Source organism: Schistocerca gregaria, chromosome 5 (assembly GCF_023897955.1).
Source record: "Schistocerca gregaria isolate iqSchGreg1 chromosome 5, iqSchGreg1.2, whole genome shotgun sequence".
Lineage (NCBI taxonomy): Eukaryota > Metazoa > Arthropoda > Insecta > Orthoptera > Acrididae > Schistocerca > Schistocerca gregaria.
Genome location: NC_064924.1, coordinates 339,661,450 through 339,678,709, shown reverse-complemented (window position 1 = coordinate 339,678,709; position 17,260 = coordinate 339,661,450).

Genomic DNA, 17,260 nt, shown 5'->3' with positions numbered 1-17,260 from the left:
CACCAGTAACCTTTCTTATACTAGTTACTTATTTCTAGTGACGAAACAAACGCTATGTATGCTCGCAGGACACTCATTCCATCTTATATCTGAGCTTCTGATTAACAATAAAATTGGTTCTGAACTGTGAATGCAACTCAGACCGCCCTTAACGCGGAATTTGATCCCTTCGTGACAATACAGCTCGGCTACAATTTGTTGTTTGTTCAAAACTGCAGATTCCTCAACATCTCCACATATTGCACGTGAATCGGTTCGAATCCTGGCCCGGCACTAAAGATTTCATTATGTATTATCAAGCTCTACCATGAGAACACGTATCTTCTGGTGGATAATAGTTTTGATGTTTAATGTATTTTCATTCGTTGTCAACACTAACGAAATGGGATGTTTTTGACTCCCAGTGAGACACAGAATTATTTGCGATATCACTGTAAGTTCGAGATGTCATTCCGAGCTGCTGGTGGAGAAAACTTCGGTAGCTGACGTCTCTTTGTTTGTAGTCAACAACGATATGTGTGGAGCTCCATTCCTAGTCAGCACTGAACTCTTCATCACATTATTTCTAGTTCAAACATGCTCACATGTCGCTGATGGTGCAAAAAACCCATACTTAACGTTCGTTTTCTCCAGAATATAACTGCTATAGTTGCCGGGTTGGAGTCCCCGGAAGGAAAAATTAATGTTTCGTCTCGTCATTTCAGTTAAAACATCTAGCAAGTGCCAGGAAAATCTGATATGTCACATTTGATTTTGCTTCGATATCTATCCGATTAGGTTCTGGGTTCGAATCTCTGTCCATCACAAAGCTTTACCTCACGCCATTTCGAGTAAGTTACTTGTTAAGAAGCAATATTTAACATCTCTCGTAGTTCATTAACAGGGAATTCGTGTCCGTTAAAAATGTTTGCGTTATGTAATTTAAAGTTGATATTTACTAACTGATACTGTCTAAAATCGAGGTATATCACTCTCTGTAGGCCTAATCAGGAATGAATGTTAGTTTCCGTCAGTCACGAAATCTTTGCTTAGTCTGCATGACCTGGGTTTGAATCCATATGCAGAACGAGACGGTTCGACGTGTCATTTAAAGTTCATACATATTCTCAGGTAGCTGCTCGTGGATAACATAAATTTTTAATGTCTTTTGTGTTAAATAATAAGTACGATATGTTACTTTGAAGAGGAAATCATGAATACGACGAACTTACTACGTGCATTACCTGTTTGACGTAATAATGAGAATGGTAACATTTCAGGTATGTCATTTATTGTAATAAGTGTGAGCTTACAGGCCTTAAGGACAGTATTACCTGTGATAAGGTGTTCCCGGATATTTGTTGTATCGTGGTATTACTTTGCATCTTGAGTTATTGTGATACAGAGCAGTGTTTTCTAGTGGTGACTTGTTGGAACCATTTTCTATAGTCAAACGACTGTACCAAGGAGCGATTAGAGGACCTGCTAGACAGCTGCGTTATGTGGGTTGCATGCGAATCAGGCGAAATGCAATTCAGGTCGTTCGGATAGTTTTGAGCATGACTGTACAAATCGAGGGAAATTTCTTCGCCTGTTTACAAAATGGCAGACTACGCATATGACAAGTATCTGCAGGCTAGTCGAAGCTCCATGCTCTGAGATCACAGATGTATATACAGGTAGTATAGAGACCACTAGTACTACTATTTCACTTACATTTGTGTGACTCCGTTAGTTTTTCGGCAGTGCGTTGCTTCCTGACGATGTCGGTGGTGGACATAGTCGAAATTTAGAAGTTTAATCGAGAATTCATATTTAACACGGAAAAAACGATTTAAGTGATAGAGCGCAACTCGTTTCGAGAATTGTTTCCTTGCACTTGACTTTTTATGGTCTCACTACATTCGGAAAAATACGCGATACACCACGTCTGAAAAAATAGCTGTTTATGTAATTGAGTAGTAATTTTGTAGATCAGCTTATTAGTATTGTGCACCTCATGTAACACAGAAATTAACACACTACATCACCCACACCACACAAATGCCAACTTACTACAAAGATATTGTTGGCTACCGCTTGACAGGGGGTCACTAAAGGTATAAAATTACTTGTTGTGGTGGATTTAATTTTTAATTATGTTGTGTCTTCCATAATTGCTGTTCTGACAACTAGGAGAACTTTGAAATACCTATTATTCACTACGATCAATTTCTTCTTTTGTCATGTGGCTTACGAACTTAATACTACGGCTAGTATTAGTAAATATCAGAAATGTCAGCAAACTAGAAAAAACGAGTTCACTATAGCTAATAACTACAAGATAAATCTATGAAAATAAATTAATATATTCACTGTCGACACTGTCGCGCAGTATGCTCTATTTACTGATTCTCGTAGTGTAAAATAATTTCCAATGCTTTCATTAGGTCCGTTATATGAAATTTCTGGAACGAAATGGAAAATTTTAATATCTTCATCTTTGTGAATACATGGCCAGAGTTTTTCGTATGTTATTCTGTGTATTATTTAGTGAACACGTTACGCGTACAACAGCTGTTGTGTACAGTCTGTCTAGTACCAAAATTTATGCCTTTCCGCTTTGTGATAGCTTCAGAGAGTCTTACATGTGATTTTACATCTCCCCGAATATAAGACCTTTTCTCGCATATATAAGACACTACAGAATTACTGTCCTGTAAATTCAGCATCCGAAATCCAAAATGTTATAAATTACGATGTTTTATGATTGTAGTGAGAAAATAAAAAGGGAAAGGGTATCAGTAAATCTTACTGAGAGTGATCACTTTAAAAAATTATGTTATCTCCCACAACATTCAGAAATGGCTATAAATTCCCAAAACTCGTAACTGGAGCAGAAACGTTATCATTTAAATCATTTTGTACATAGTTGCAAAATTTCCGATAACATCGTACATGATGGCTATAAACAAGAAAAAAAGAAAAGTAAAAGCTTCTAATATGTGTTATAGCCGTTGTTGCGAATTCCACATGGAACTTAATTAATGCAGAGGTCCAAGCTAAATCTGTATGCCACTGCTATCCGGAATCCCAGCGCATAACTTGTGTGCTGCGTGTGGAACAACGAAGCATCCGTGAGATAACCAGCACCTTGTAATGGTCGACTGTGGTTAGATTCTGTACGTCTGTTGTGTTCTCATGCTACTGTGGCTCCTGATACAAGAAGAACTGCTGTATTCAGAAGTGGAGTTTGTATGGTAATAGGGTTCACGTGGTTTTACTCTTTTTTTTTTTTTTGCAGAGTACACAAGAATTACAAGTATATTATTAACTTTAATTCTTTCAGGCAGTGAGTTGTACTCTTTTATATTTTTATTAAGCTTGTTACTATATGATCACTGAACTTCAATCCGTCTCAGGAACTGTGCTCCACTGTGAAACACTGGCGTTTCTATAACTCACAGCACAGCGTTTTCAATTCTGCCCTTAGTGGCTTTTATCAGAGATCTATGCTGATGTGATATTCCTGTGCCACAATTTCGAGATGTCCATTTTCCAATAGGGAGCACCAGTGCTGGAGTGCACCTATAATTTTCCGGGCTTTTGTCCCCTACATGACTAAAATACCTATTTCCACGTCATCAGCGAAGGGTTACTAATCTACCTCTTCTTCTCGTAACCCGTGTTAATTCCTCCCTAATGCTTTCACTGCTCATTTATGATTTATGGTGGATTGTATATTGCCTTTCTTTCCTCCTCGCTTGACGGTGAAAAGTTAGTGTGAATGCATTCCCACACTTATCAAGAAATAATAGTTAGTGGGCAGGTCCAGCACATCACCAAATTATTTTTGGACAGAGACAAAATTATATTTTATAGTTGGGTGGAACAGTATAAAGAATATTCAGAGAAATTGGGTTGAAATTGTTGCTGCATTGTGCATGTCATGGAACTGTGTAAAATCCTTCAATAACATATACGTTATACCACCGATTAGCGACAATAACAGGTGCCCAAACAAGGAAAAATGCTTCCTGTCATCAGATCACCATGAACCGAATATCGTTATCAGCGTTACATGCTCTTTGTAAATACAATCCGACAGACCGGTCGCACTCATTACGTAGCGTTGATTCACCTGTTGTGAACTCTTCGTCTCCGCACTGGAAATTGTGCTGTGTCCCTAACAGACGCCTGTCTTCGTTCTTATAACTTATATATTTATATATCTGTACAAAATCACTATAATTAAAACTGAAACTGTATTTTGACACGCCTAGACGGATTTTCCCATCACTAACCGATGGGTCTGAATTACAAATGGTTCAAATGGCTCTGAGCACTATTGGACTTAACAGCTGAGGTCATCAGTCCCCTAGAACTTAGAACTAATTAAACCTAACTAACCTAAGGACATCACACACATCCATGCCCGAGGCAGGATTCGAATCTGCAACCGTAGCGGTCGCGCGGTTCTAGACTGAAGCGCCAAGAATCGCTCGGTCACAGCGGCCGGCTCTGAATTACAAGACCTCTCCAGTATTTGACAAAGATGATTACTTATTGATTAGGACTGTACGTCTTAGAGTGTCGTCATCTGTGTAAGTTATTTTCTTTGGTGTGCCTCAAGGGCTTTTATTTGGTGCTTTCCTGGTATTTCGTTTCACAGTACTGCGTCTAAAACTAGATTTATGCACTGTAAGTACTATGAGATCTCTCTGAAGGAATTCTTCGTCAGGCATCACTCAATTCGGTTCATTTCCTCATTCCACCTGCAAGATGTTAGTACATTGTATTAACATTTACGTACTGTTGGGTGACTAGGCGGACGTTACACAGACTGTTTGCAATATGGCTTCCAGAGACATTTATGAACAATTGCATGAAGCAAACCGAGTAACAATTCAGAAACAAATAACCTACTTCTCCGTATAATAAATATATAATGATAAAAATTACAGGGAGTTCCTTCTCACCTACTAATTAGATGTGGCTTATTTTGTGTCTAGTATCAATCAGTCGATCATTGCAGCTGAATTTAATGCTTGTTTCATAACCAAAATATTTCATCTAATTTCTTGATTGGTTTTTATAGTGAGCCGTATAATCTAAACTCCTGTTAAAATATTTAAACATGTTGTTTTGAGTCGTTTGGGCTTAAAGTGTTTCACAGCAACTCTTACAAGTTAAACTATAGTTTATCATAGTTATAAGTACGATGTGTTTACATAAAACAAATAGAGCTGCAATGATGCGGCATTCATATAAGTCAAATTACTCAAAACAAAATTTTAATAGTTAAGGAAATAATTATGATGATAAGTAACTTCGTGGCTCACTGAAAATGCTAGACCTTGTGGTTTTCCGAAAATCGTGCTCTTGGAAACTCTTCGATTCTCTTCTTTTCAGGTATTCCCGCGCTCCATTCTTGATTTCCTTCCTACACTTTGCTCTAAACGTATATTCTCAGAAACGTCTTTCTCAAATTAAGCCCTATGTTTGACGTCAGTAGACTTACTTTATCGAGGAAACCCCTCTTTCCTTGTGCAAGTATACTTCTTGCATCCTTCTTGCTCTATCCGCGAAGTGTAATTTTACTTCCAAGCTAGCAGAATTCTTTCGAGCCATCTATTTCATGTCACTAATTTTAATGCCAATTTTATGGTTAATCTCGTTTTTACTACTCATTAGTTTCGTCTCTCCTTGATTTGCTCACAATCTGTATTTTACGCTCATTTTATTCAACAGGTCCTTTAATCCTTGCTCACTTACTATGAGGACACTCACGTCGTCTTCTTCGCTGATGTTCTTTGGTTTCAAATTTTAATCCCAGTGCTGAACCTTTCTTTTTATTACCATCATCCATATCGCATGTACAGATCGAAAAATATGGGAAAAGGACAACTCCCAATTCTGCAGCCTTTATATTCTGAGAACATAGATCTTGTTTTTTTTTTTTTTTTAATTCTTATTGCTAAGGGTAAACTCCACTCAAAAACATATGTTATTGTTAACGCAAACACAGACAAAAGAGCTTCAGCATCAAGATGATTATTCTTATGGCTCTCTGTTTGTTATGGTACAAATTATTTAGGGTCATTCATCTGCCTTTACCTATGGGTTTTATGCAACCTGTGACGCCATGTGGAAGATTTACGTATTCCTTTGCTCGCTATGCACAGTTACACCTAAAGAAAAAAATGAACAGGATTATTTCGTAGGAAATTTAATGCAGTTAAATTTTGTACTGGAGTACGTTTTCTCTAGAGGCAGTAGTTTTGCCGGCCGCTGTGGCCGAGCGGCTCTAGGTGCTTGAGTCCGGAGCTATGATCGCAGGTTCGAATCCTGCTTCGGGCATGGATGTGTGTGTGATGTCCTTAGGTTAGTTAGGTTTAAGTAGTTGTAAGTCTAGATGATTGATGACTTCAGATGTTAAGTCCCATAGAGTTTAGAGCCATTTGAACCAATAGCCGTAGTTTTCCAAATAATCAATAGGAAGCTTTTTTCGTTTATGGAACTAAAAGTTTTCACGCAGTAAGCGAGAGAATTTGAAAACTTCGTGCATAGTTTATGAGTTGCAGACTGTCTAAAAGCTATTAGCAGGGGAAACTGAATCACGCTGTATATTACGCGTAGTGCTTATAGCTATGTTTCTGGGAAGTTGTTTCTGAGAACATCTGGTTCCGATTAATATGGTCGAACGTTTTTCCTACGATGACAAATGTATCTTGATTTATGTTAAGTCCTTCCTCCATGATTAGGCGCACTGCCAGAAATTCTTCCCTGGCTTCCTACAGCCAAAATGAGCGTCATGTAAGAGATATTCAATTTTCTTTCTTATTATGCCGTATGATGTTTCACTTGGGAACCGTGATGCTTGTGTTGCAATATGTATGAAAATGTCATGAGACGAAACGGCCATTTCGATTCACTCCAGCTACTTTCATATATCTAGGCCACACTTCTATGGTTCTCATAATCGCCTTACGGATTTCGACTTTCTATCATTTTCAAAGTCTAAGAAAGGTCGTATAAAAATATGTGAAAGTGTTCCGTTTCGCCATTTATTAGAGACACAATATATTGAGTAGAACATGTTCTTTTAGCTTTCCAGTGACATGACAATCATAGAAAATTGTTCAATGCATAAATTGTATTTCGTCAGTATTCTTAACCATGGGACAAGAACAAAATGCTACCAAGGAAAACATTAAAATAAAGTGGACGAAATCTCTAGGCAACGTTGGATACGTTTGCGAGAGACCCCTGAGCGGATTTAGAGTACATGAGGTTAATCGTTCTATGGATTGACAGATTCAAGTAGAGGAATTAATTTGTACGCTATAAGTTGCCAGATATTATACTTGTTAAAAGTTTGCCTTACGTACCCTAGCGCCTCCCAGCTGTCTGTTGGACTGTATTAATTCCAACGTTAAAAAACCGCTAAGTATTGTGCTGTAAAAACTACTTTTTTGTAAAACATTGTAAAGTAATTTCCATGATTTATTTACTGATGGAATTGTTTTATACGGCGTAATAATGAAAAATGTAGTTGTGAAAAAAAAAATGCTCAGTGCATCACGTATCAAGCGCCGACTAGCTGTTTAGTCCAGTTGATTTCCAATGTGTTTCTTGGTAGCAGTCTGCGCTTGTCTCCTGGTTAAGAATGTTGACGAGATACAATGTACCTATTGAATAATTTTCTATTATTGATATGACATTGGTAAGCTAAAACAATCATATTCTATTCCCTGCCCTATACGCTATCTCTAATCAGTTGTTAAATGTAAAATATTTTCACATTTTTGACGCAATTTAAGTGTTGCATTGTATATATTTGAAAGTGGTGAAATGTCGAAACGTAATAGACGATTTTGAAAAGAATACAAAGACCTCTGAAAGTTGTTAAATTTTGGTGTATGGGCTGTTAAGCTGACTGCGAAATAGTTCCCGTCTTGTCCCTGTTATCTCCAGGATTGTATGGAATACTTTTTTTCCGTTAAATTTGATGGTAATAGGGCAACGATAATACATCTACATCTACATTTATACTCCGCAAGCCACCCAACGTTGTGTGGCGGAGGGCACTTTACGTGCCACTGTTATTACCTCTCTTTCCTGTTCCAGTCGCGTATGGTTCGCGGGAAGAACGACTGCTGGAAAGCCTCCGTGCGCCCTCGAATCCCTCTAATTTCACATTCGTGATCTCCTCTGGAGGTATAAGTAGGGGGAAGCAATATATTCGATACCTCATTCCAGAAACGCACCCTGAACAGCAAGCTACACCGCGATGCAGAGTGCGTCTCTTGCAGACTCTGCCACTTGAGTTTGCTAAACATTTCCGTAACGGTATCACGCTTACCAAATAACCCTGTGACGAAACGCGCCGCTCTTCTTTGGATCTTCTCTATTTCCTCCGTCAACCCGACCTGGCACGGATCCCACACTGATGAACAATACTCAAGTATAGGTCGAACAAGTGTTTTGTAAGCCACCTCCTTTGTTGATGGACTACATTTTCTAAGGACTCTCCCAATGAATCTCAACCTGACACCCGCACAACCAACAATTAATTTTATATGAACATTCCACTTCAAATCGTTCTGTACGCATACTCCCAGATGTTTTACAGAAGTAAGTGCTACAAGTGTTTGTTGCTCTGTCATATAACCATACAATAAAGGATCCTTATTTCTATGTATTCGCAAAACATAACATTTGTCTGTGTTAAGGGTCAGTTGCCACTCGCTGCACCAAGTGCCTATTCGCTGCAGATCTTCCTGTATTTCGCTGCAATTTTCTAATGCTGAAACTTCTTTGTATACTACAGCATCATCCGTGAAAAGCTGTATGGAACTTCCGACACTATCTAGTATGTCATTTATACATATTGAGAAAAACAATGGTCCCATAACACTCCCCTGTGGCACGTCTCTAGACGTCTCTCCGTTGAGATAACATGCTGTGTTCTGTTTGCTAAAAACTCATCAATACAGCCACACAGCTGGTCTGATATTCCGTAGGCTCTTTTTTTGTTTACCAGAATACAGTGCGGAACTGTATCGAACGCTTTCCGGAAGTGAAGGAAAATGGCACCTACCTGGGAGACTGTATGTAATATTTTCTGGGTCTCATGAACAAATAAAGCGAGTTGGGTCTCACACGATCGCTGTTTCCGGAATCCATGTTGCTTCGTACAGAATAGATTCTGGGTTTCCAGAAATGACATGATTGGCGAGCAAAAAATCATGTTCTAAAATTCTACAACAGATCGACGTCAGAGATATAGGTCTATAGTTTTGCGCATCTGCTCGGCGACCCTTTTTGTAGACTGTAGACTGTGCTCTTTTCTAATCATTTGGAACCTTTCGTTCTTCTAGAGGCTTGCCGGTACACGGCTGTTAGAAGGGGGGCAAGTTCTTTCGCGTACTCTGAGTAGAATCGAATTGGTATCCCGTCAGGTCCAGTGGACTTTGCTTTTGTACTCCTTGGACACTTATTTCGATATCAGCCATTTTTTCTTTGTGCGAGGATTTAGAGAAGGAACTGCAGTGCGGTCTTCCTCTGTTAAACAGATTTTAAAAAAAGGTGTCTAGTATTTCAGCTTTAAGCCTGACATCCTCTGTTTCAATGCCATCATCATCCCGGAGTCTCTGGATATGCTGTTTCGAGCCACTTACTGATTCAACGTAAGACCAGAACTTCCTAGCATTTTCTGTCAAGTCGGTACATAGAATTTTACTTTGGAATTCACTGAACGCTTCACGCATAGCCCTCCTTAATCTAACTTTGACATCGTTTCTTTTCATTTCAGGCTTCGCTCCGTATCAAAACTGAATCGAAAAAGAGAAGTGATTACATGTGGCTGCAAGCTAGCGTAAATTAAAATTCACAGGAGGAAAATACCAGAGCGCTAGGGTTTCATAGATGGGGATGGAAATAAACACGGAGGCTGCTTGAGCGTCCGTTTTCAGTTAGGCCCGGTGGCCCGCTGACTTGTTTGCGGAAATGGGCTTCGGGTTGAGGGTGAGCGGTGCATCGACCGCTCCGTGGCGATGATAGCTCAATTTGGGGGTTGCCACTGGCGGAGCGCGGAGCGGGTCTGCCCCGGTAGGAGCGTCACGTGCATATCACCGCCTCCGTCGTTATTACGTGGAGTGGCTTCCCGCCGCCTGTCTCTCCGTAAACGTCGGGGGAAGCAATAAATCCAGGCCCATAATAACTGCGCGCTACTCTGATTCACCTCCCGATACGGCCTCTTGCTGTGACAACGCGCGTCGAGTGCTAAAACACCGATCACGGCTAATGCACGTTGCTTCACGCATTAAAATCGTGCTTAGGGAGATAGTCGCGCCCTCTTTTATCTTTAACGCTCTACCTACCATTCTGAAGTTTATTTTTATTTGTCACGGGTTAGCAATGACAGAAAAGATGCTGAATTTAACTGATGAAACGAGAAAATACAAAAATTCAGTAAATGAAGCAGGCAAAGAGGAATACAAGCGTCTCAAGAATGTGATGGACAGGAAGTGCAAAATGGCTAAGCTGGGATGGCTAGAGGTCAAAAGTAAGGATGTAGAGGTGTATATCACTAGGGGTAAGACAGATACTAAGAGACCTCTGGAGAAAATAGAACCTCTTGCATGAATATCAAGAGCTCTGGTAGAAACCTAGTTCTAAGCAAAGAACTGAAAGCAGAAAGTTGGAAGGAGTATATAGAGGGTTTATATAGGAGCGATGTACTTTAGGACAATATTATGGAAAAGGAAGAGGATGTAGATGAAGACGAAATGGGAGATATGACACTGCCTGAAGAGTTTGACAGAGCACTGAAAGACTTAAGTCGAAACAAGACCCCAGGACTAGACAACATTCCATTACAACTACCGATAGCGTTGGGAGAGCCAGACCAGACAAAATTCTACCATGTGGTGAGCATGATGTATGAGACACGCGAAATACCCTCAGACTTCAAGAAGAATATGATAATTCCAATCCTAAGAAAGCAGATCCTGACAGATGCGAAAATTAACGAACTATCAGTTTAATAAGTCACAGCTGCAAAATAATAACAAGAATTCTTTACAGACGAATGGAAAAACTTGTAGAAGCCGACCTCCGGGAAGATCAATTTGGATTACGTAGAAATGTTGGAACACGTGACGCAATACTGACCTTACGACTTATCTTAGAAAATAGATTAAGGAAAGGCAAACTTACGTTTCTAGCATTTGTAGACTTAGAGAAAGCTTTTGACAATATTGACATGAATACTCTGTTTCTAATTCTGAAGGTGGCAGGGGTAAAATACAGGGAGCCAAAGGCTATTTACAATTTGTACAGAAACCAGATGGCAGTTATAAGAGTCGAGGGACATGAAAGGGAAGCAGTGGTTGGGAAGGGAGTGAGACAGAGTTGGAGCCTATCCGCGATGTTATTCAATCTGTATATTCAGCAAGCAGTAAAAGGAAATAAAAGAAAAATTCGGAGTAGGAATTAAAATCCAAGGAGAAGAAATAAAAACTTTGAGGTTCGACGATGACATTGTAATTCGGTCAGAGACATCAAAGGACTTGGAAGAGCAGTTGAATGGAATGGACAGTGTCTTGAAAGAAGGATATAAGATTAGCATCAACAAAAGCGAAACGAGGATAATGGAATCTCGTCGAATTAAATCGGTTGACACTGAGGGTATTAGATTAGGAAATGAGACGCTTAAAGTAGTAAAGGAGTATTGCTATTTGGGGAGCAAAATAACAGATGATGGTCGAAGTGGTTGTTGTTGTGGTCTTCAGTCCTGAGACTGGTTTGATGCAGCTCTCCATGCTACCTTATCCTGTGCTAGCTTCTTCATCTCCCAGTACTTACTGCAACTCACATCCTTCTGAAGGTCGAAGTAGAGAGGATATAAAATATATACTGGCAATGGCAAGGAAAGCGTTTCTGAAGAAGAGAAGTTTGTTTACATCGAGTACAGACACTTCACACAAGTACGTGCCGTGCAGGATTGTGTAGAACTGAGAATAAACCGGTGCGTCTCAAAACTCGTGTTAAGAAGTTGTTAGCAAGGCAAAGAGAGGCTGAGATCTTTTTTCAGAAAACGCTTAATGAAGCCAAAGTGACTTTGAGCGGACGCAAGCGATTAGTATTCAACGAATTCTGAAGTGAGACTGTAAGTACTGATGCGAGGCGAACTATGAAGATGTTTCGTATTAAGGAATGTTTGGAAACGAATTAAACGCGTCTATTCCGTCATTCAGTTTGCATACCGAAGCAGGAAAGAGGGCTAATGCTAACCATTTTTTATGAACAAATTTGTATCACTACCGCTCCTCCTTTCAATAACCACATGAAGGCCTAGATAATAGATTTTGAGATAAGTAATCAGGAATACAAAATCAGCTGAACATGCTTAACAGAAGTGAGATGATTTGGTCTAACGGGATAACTGTCCGAAACTATTTACTATTTACTATATGAATGATAATGAATTTGTTAATAGCGATCTTGTGAGTTGAGTTCAGACTATTTGTGCCTAAGGTGTGGAATACAGAAGCTGTCGCCGCTCAGTATGATGGCGTTTTCCTTCACTATCGGACGACTTTGGTTCGACTTGAGCGCTTACACCTAAGGAACGAACTACGAGCTAACAAATTGCCGTACCAAACTCGTTAGTGGGTTGGAAATTTTTTACCGTAAGTACCTCGGCAAAACGTTATTAACGGGAAAACATGGTCAGATGAGCAAATGAGGTGAAGCATAACACAAAGGCGTTCTGTAGAATCATTGATGTTTACAACTTGGGAAAATTATTCGGTGGAAAACGTCGATGTACCTGTCTGCGGGGCTTGATTCACTAAAAATGCTTGAGACATGTTCTGAATTGTAGGAGGACTGACACTTGCTGTAGGGAAACACATGGATGTTAACGTGTTGCGCATTGTGGAAATCTCGCTATGATTTAGTTAGACGATTTGCGAACAGTCATTGAAAGTAGTCACAAAGCTTAAACAACCAAATGAATACCTCCCGCGTATTCTTAGCTGTTGATGTCATCAGACTAGTTAAAGGCAACGAAGATGCTGTGGCAACTGAGACTTGTTTTAAGAATATTAAGGAAATGGTGCTTACCCGTGGAAGGGATATCTTACAAAATCCTCTGGAGACTGTGGCTAGAGAACTGCTCGCCACTGTAGGACATTTTCTGACAAGATTAACAGAAGAAATACAGTACGTCCAGAATGAGCAGCCCATGTCGACAAGGTGTCGTTAATAGGAGTGAAAAATTCTTGCAGATTCCTGGCCATTCTACTGCCAGACGATACAAGAGAGCTATTGAGTAGCATGTGAAACCTTACTGTTAGAATTCCGACTGAGTACATTCCAAAAAGAGACGGGTAGCGTTTAAGTTTATCTCGCGAAATAACATTGATAGTAAAATACGAGAAGCTCTATGAGAATACACCTAAAAGCTTTCATTTGAGTGGGTTGCTGTAACGTATACGCAACCCAGCATGACTCCGATGGGGTAACTAAGCACCGACATGAATGTAAGGGATTACACCGGCCCTCGAACGGAAACTTCCTGATCGACCGTTATAGCACGTATGGAATGGCAGAAGAAGAGAACAGTAACGATAATGGTAAGACAAATAGACTCCACCATCCATTGTAAGAAGGTATTTGGTGTGTAGACATTTATGAAGATGTACACTTCCAAAATAAATAGAAACGATGGTCAACAATGGATTGTTGCCAAAATCCACGATTAAATTGTTCATATCCACAGTGTAAGTGGATGCGACTGTGAAATGCGAGACTAGCACCAAAGCTGCCTTATGACAATTTGAGAGCAAGTCTCAGCGCCAGAGTTTCATTGGCCGTTCGCTTCTCTCTACACGGGATTATCGAGGCTATTTATACAATATCATAACATTATCCCCAGAGTATATATAATTACTTTCACTTTAATTACACAGAGTTTAAATCTTTATTATAATTGCAGCGCCTTGTTATCACAAGCCGGCCGGAGTGGACGAGCGGTTCTAGGCGCTACAGTCTGAAACCGCGAGACCGCTACGGTCGCAGGTTCGAATCCTGTCTCGGGCATGGATGTGTGTGATGTTCTTAGGTTAGTTAGGTTTAAGTCGTTCTAAGTTCTATGGGACTGGTGACCTCAGAAGTTAAGTCCCATAGAGCTCAGAGCCATTTGAACAATTTTTTATCACAAAGCAGAATAAAGAACATTTATTGTCAGAGTAAGGTGTTACGAAAACTGACGGCTGAAGTGCTCTAACCAGAAACATATGGATATTGTGATTTTTGTACTAGGATCTAACAGATACTGAACCACTTCGTCCTTGTAAGTATGTAAAATTTAATGACATAAATTTTTGAACCACCTCATTCTCCACATGGTATTCAGTGTTGCACTAGTGCTGGTACAATGACATAAAAGCCGTGAAGCACACCACGATAGATCTGTCAATGTAGGCACTACCAGGAAAAAGCGGGGCTAACGATTAATAAATACGTGGGGCACAAAGTTTTAATTTGTCATGAAATTTCAAGTACTCCAAATGTATTCCCTTCAGGTAACCCATATTTTATTCGTCATTCACATAATGAGAATGAATGTAGCATTTCATTGTTAGAATAGTGTGTGGGAATATTGTTATGTGGACTGATAAAGCTAGTTTCAGGCGAGATATAACTCTCAACAGACGGTTGAAGGTACTTTATAAAGATTATGATCAGTTGTCTCATCTTCTCATAGGCAACCTTGGTTTCAAGTTTGGCCTGTGACCACTCTGAAAATTCTAACGGTATCCTGTATACGTCTCGACATCTGGATGACTGTAATTACCTTGTATTTTCATTTGAAGTATTGTTCTTCAAGTTCTAGTGTTTGAACCCAGTTAGTGTTTGCACTGAACTTTCAGTTGATGTTGTGGCAGCTCACCTCACATTATGTGGGAGTGTCTTTGAGCGACGGATTTCATGAGCATCACATTAGTCCGAATAGGCATGTAACTGATATACCCAGAGCTACGCGAAGGCTAATGTTTTTCCTTTTTTAGTAGTCTTCGTCCAGCTCATTTGAACTTCTTATGGATGGGAGCTTATTCACCAAGCTTGAAAAGTCTCATAAAAGTTAAGCACTAGGCTGTAAGTTATATACGGTAAATAAATGAGAATTCCACACAGGAATATTACATAATATCGTCTCTAATTCTGCTTTTTGCGAAATGGCTTTAGAGTACATTTTCCTGCCAATCTCGTCAAGGTAATTCCACTTTAAAACTAAGAGATAAAATATTGACAAATAATTCATCTGCTGTTGTAACTCAATATGCTCTACAGAGTGTCAACAGATTGCCTTGGCCCTGTCGATCACCACATCTGTCTCCAATCGAGGACATAATTGTACATGATCGGACGACATCTCCAACGTCATAGACTTACACCATTAAACGTTTCTGTATTGATGCACCAAGTGCAATAAGCATGTAACTCCATCGCACAAATTGACATCCGGCACCTGAACAACGCAGTACATGCACCTTCGAATGTTTACATCCAACATTCTGGCAGATACATCGGTTATTAAAGAACCAGTATTTCACATTTGCAATGGCTTATCCTTGGCTTTCATTGACCAGTGATGTTGCAGTGCTAATCACTTAAATATGTTACCTACACAAATATATTACCGAAATTTCATTACTCTACATTAATTATTTTTTGTTGTTGGTATATTTTTGGTCATTATATGACAATGCTGTGAAACCTACAGTGCAATAGGAAGCGTATGTATGGGAATTGGAATACGTCGTGAATGCATCTTAAACGTAGAAAATGACAGCTCCAGTATGGAAGGAGTTGAGAGATTAACAGAAGGCTGATTTCCAGAGTTTCCTTTTGTAGTTTTAGTATTTGGTTAGATGATGAAATCTCAACAATACGCTACTATATAACATACATTACCCTTAGATAAAATACAGAATGAGAATCCTAATTGATCTTTGTGACAAAATATGGAAATTCGCATTTCTTATTTCGAGGTAATCTATGTAGAGTTTTAGTATTCAAGAAGAATATCTTATCGCTTGTAGTTCTTTATGGCGCAATAGCTGGTGCCGCTTCTATATGTACAGTCAGCTACACAACAAACATATGAAGTGCTTCAGAATTACCGTCATGTTCTGTATGGAAAGTGGGTCTCATTTTAATGTTTCTTCTCTATCAGTTTTTTTGTTCCACTAAGATTTGTGAGTTTTTTTAAACTGCTGTCTAAGAATTCAGTTCATTAGAATATGGGAAGGAAGAGAACAGTAAACTAGAAGAAGCATGAATAATCTGTTGCAGTAATTGCCGCTCAATAACCCAGCAGTAAGAAAGCAAAAATACAAGTGCTAACAAACGAGGTTAACATCAATTTCTATTACTGCTCTTAACCCCATTTTAATCACAAATACTACTACTAAAGCTAGGCCGCTTCGACCCTGCAAGGTTTTCGATAAGGCGTGACAAATCTCCTTCGACTCTGACAGTGTTCTCACAAAACAAATAAAACACCTGAGCGTTTGCTATTGAATGGGATACGTGGCTGTGGATCACGAAATGGGCGCTTAAGCCTCTGCCGATCTGCGACCTAATGCTATGAAAAGAAGGGTCACAGAAAAAGATCCAGTAGTCCTTTGTTGCAAGAGAAGCTATAGTGACTTCCTGCAGCGAGAGAAGCAGTTCATCCGATAAGAGGACTCACTGTTAATTTCATGAGATCAGCAGAATTTTCCTGCTTGCCTTGTTTATAATCTTGCAGTGAAATCAGGGGGAAAGTTAATTTGTCCTATACTGGAATTTTTGACAAAAGAAAATATGAAATTTTATTGCAGTATTGTATGCGCCTAGCAATATACAGAGGAGTCCAAAAAAATTTATCCACTGTTTTAAAATCCATAACTTGTAAACTAATTGACGGAGTTGTCTCATTTTTGGTGGAAGTGTAGCTTGAAGTCCAACTTAAAGATATCACTGTACGTGTTCGGAAAGGTCACTATTATCATACACACACAAACGATGCCACCGAACTGCTGCACGAGCTACTGACTGCAACGTGTTCAGTTGGATAGTTGCCCATGAATGTACGATGGATTCTCGAAGTTCATCCAATGTGCGTGGCTTTTGTCGATAAACGACGTCCTTCAGTGTTCCCCATAGGTAAAAGTCCAGAGGCGGTAGGTCTGTGGAACGTGGTGGATACTCTGCAGCACATCTACGGGCTATCCATTTTCCT